Here is a 3748-nt window from a genome sequence, read left to right on the forward strand (position 1 = left end):
GCGTGTAAGTGCGCGCAACGCGCTGTATCTCCCGTCTCACGTGTAAAAAAGAACAACACAAGGGTGGTAGATCGTGGAGCGTACGCGTTATCTGCCGCTGGTTACGCAGGTGCACATGACTGCGCACGCGTGATGCAGCATCATACCACGCGCTGGATGTGTCATACGGTAGACGGCCGCGGAAGTTGTCACGCAGCATACAACCGCTGCCACGCACGACACGCGTATACACACAGTGCGTACGGGCTCGGGCGTTAGCACCGTGCACCTTACACTGGGCGTGCAGCCGCCACATACCAGCCGCGTGACCGTGTACGCGTACACGCGTCTGACGCACTACACTACATGCTGCACGGTAGCACTCGCACCTTGTGAGGGTGAATAAAGCACACATAAGGCTGATGTTTTGATGCAATTTAATAATACGAAAAGCGCATTCGGATGCCAAGAAGTGTATAGTGTTGTGCGCATTGCAAATCCTTGTCACTTTGATGTAATTGCTGATTCCCAAATTTCATCACTTTGGTCGACGAGCAGTCGCGCGAGCAGATTTCGTGCCTATGCTAATATAGCATGAACTTGTTCGCTCGCCGTCGCTCGTCGGCCGTAATAAGTACCTTTGCACGATCTTGCATTCAATCGACGGTGCGAGTGCGGCTGAAGTCGTGAGAGAGTCACAGTCTAGCGAGAGTGTGCGAGAGCGACTGGTGCGCGAGTATATCGCGGCCTCCGGATTCCGCGATACTACTAAATTGTATCATGAAATGGGCCTCGCGCGTTGGTCACCCATGCACCGTTTCAGCTGCGCAAGATAATTTCAATTCGCGTCGTTCCTCATCACGCTCAACAGGCCCGGCAGAAACCTGCGGACCTCTATCATAATAAATATCTAATAAAATATTGATTTATTAAATAAATCATGCGTAGATACTGAGATCTACTGAAGAAAACTGCATAATATAGCTTGCTGAAGAAGAGAGAGAGAGAGAGAGAGAGAGAGAGAGAGAGAGAGAGAGAGAGCAGAGAGAGAGAGCAAGAAAGAGAGGAGAGAAGAAAGACGAGAGAGAGACGGAGAGAGAGAAGGGTAAGAGACTGAGAGAAACGGAAGGCGGTAGGGATATCACGCTGAGCGGCCGTAAAAGCAAGCAGCGAGCGTTGTAGCGAGGGGACAAGTGGGGCAAGGGATAAGGTCGGGGTGAAGTAGGCTGTTTTGGCACATCGCTAGCAAGTTTATAGGCGCGCGCTCCTAATGGACAATTGACGTCAACGGTACCGTCGTAAGTAATCGATTGCGTGTACGTGCACGCATGTGTGTATGTGCGCGCACGCGTGTACGTGCACGCGTGTACGTGGGCGCATGTGTGTATACGCGTGTACGTGCGGGCATGCGTGTATGTGCGTGAACGCGCGCGTGTACGTGCACACACGCGTGTATGTGTGCGCACGCGTGCGGTCATGTGCATCTGTGTACGGCAGATACGTACGCTCACGTACACCTGTTGTACACGTGACGGGGAAGGTACACGCGTGCGCGCACGTACACGCGCACGTGCACATGAGGAAGGCGGCTTCACGAGCATGGACAAATCCAATGGGAAACCCCTCCAGTAATCCACTGCCCTCGTGGCATCCCAACTATGTGACTGTGACGAGTCTTTGCGCCTGTGCGTGCGATAGGCCTACCTCAAGAATTTGTCATGCAATAATGTCTATAATCCATAGCACCACGCGTACGCTCGCGGTCGACACTGACAGCTCGATCGAGTTGGCCAACTCGCAGTCGTCAGTGTAAACGCGCTGCACAGTTCATAGAACGGTTGATAAAGCGTTGGGAAGTTGGTCCAATTCGCCAACACAAAGTTGGCAGTGTAAACCCAGCTTTACTAAGCTTACTTTTATGGCTTAAAAGGCTTTTATGGCTTTTATTACTTTTATGGCTTTTAAGCTTACTTTTACTTTAGTAAGCTTTACTTTTATGGACACGCATACTTATAGAAGTATAATAACGAGAAATGTATAAAGTATTTAAGTAAATTCCTCGTAATACTGGGGAGCGATGACTAACGAAGTTTGATATAAATTGAAACCTCGACTATTTGCGTCCTATAGACTGACCTTCAGTATCGCCGAGAGCTACTCCACTGTCGTTTGGTTCAAGTTTGAACCCCGCTGGGTGTAATTCTGCCATGATTCTGTATATGACCCGTTTAGTCAAAGATGTGGATGGCGTTAAAAAATCATATCTGCCTAGTAATTAGACGCGTTTAGTCTAATTATAAGTTAAGTTATAAGCATAGATACCATATAACACGCCGTATGTTATAGGACATGTTATAGGCCCTACTCGGTTGTGTAACTGTAAGAAATAGCGCTGGTTTTCTTACATTGCCTATTTATGTTCTAAAACATTCACGCGCCGTAGCATTGTTTATCACATCACAATGGAGGACGCGTAGCTAGGCGCATCTATGACATGACATGCATAGTATAAAACCATGAGGCAAATAATAGTAAAATTAGAATTTTTAAAAGTGTAATAATAGTATGAATAAAGGTAAAGTGCCTATATTAATGAACCTTCACATTATTAGTCGACGCCATTATTTACAAGCTGTGAAACAGATTCGCATCGAGCCCGTATTTCAGTATGGGTAAATCTTTTTCATCAGAAGGTGGATGTCTAGTGCAGCTGATACGTTGGATCCAGCCAACATATATTAGTCTGGAGGGGCGAATCCAGGATTTGTATTGAAGAAGGGGGCGTTCTGCGAGCATGTGAATCCCGTGGCATGGGGTTCGGAACTTTGGATGCCATCCCGGGGAATTTCTTTTGATGATTATAATATGATTGGCTATCCGCACATAGACTCTGTACTGTATGAACGCAATCATGTCACACAAACACCTTAAGTTCTTTTAGAATATTTCACTTTAAAATAAATTATGTACATTAATATACAAACTAGTGCACAGAATTGAATATGCCAAAGGAGGGATAATCAGTGCGTTGGTGAACACATAAACATATGTCTAGAACTTCTGTGTCATCATTATATTAAATAAATCTAGGCATGAAAAACTTATTGAACTGCCAGTAGCTTCTACGGTATGTTACAGTTTGTTGCTTAGTTCCAGTATGGTGAAGATGTTGATATTAGATAACTGTAGAGATGTAAATCTTTATTTCATTAAATACACTGTAATACGTGTAACAGTTAAAAACAAATCGTAATCTTTTTTGCAGAGCGTTTTCCCAATAGAGCTGTTCAGAAAACTATTTTATTAGGTATTTTGCGAGACGAAGAGAGTTATAAAAATCCACAGTCAGTGAGAGTCTATCTTACACATGTGAATACTTTCGCCCACAAAACCAGTATCAGGTCACAATATCGTCAACGTCGTTGTCGTCGTCGTCGTCGTCGTCGCAGCAAGCAGTGCAGACAGCATCAGCGGGATTGCTCCGCCAGGGGGTGCGCGTGCGGCGTGGTTACAGAGGTCGTAGTCGCAGATGTGGCAGCCATGTTGGCTAGCTTCGCAGCGACGCGCCGACCCGAGGAATATAGGTGGCGCTGGGATAGTCGCTCCGAGACACGCGCGTACTGTGTCTGAAACACGCAATGATAGCTGTTGGTATATTTCACACATTAGCTATAACCGTAAGCTCGTGTATGGCCGTGTGAGAAATATATGCTCTGTCCTCCACTCTCTCTCTCTCTCTCTCTCTCTCTCTCTCTCTCTCTCTCTCTCT

The sequence above is a fragment of the Priapulus caudatus genome, unplaced genomic scaffold, assembly GCF_000485595.1.
Source record: "Priapulus caudatus unplaced genomic scaffold, Priapulus_caudatus-5.0.1 Scaffold49, whole genome shotgun sequence".
NCBI lineage: Eukaryota > Metazoa > Priapulida > Priapulimorpha > Priapulimorphida > Priapulidae > Priapulus > Priapulus caudatus.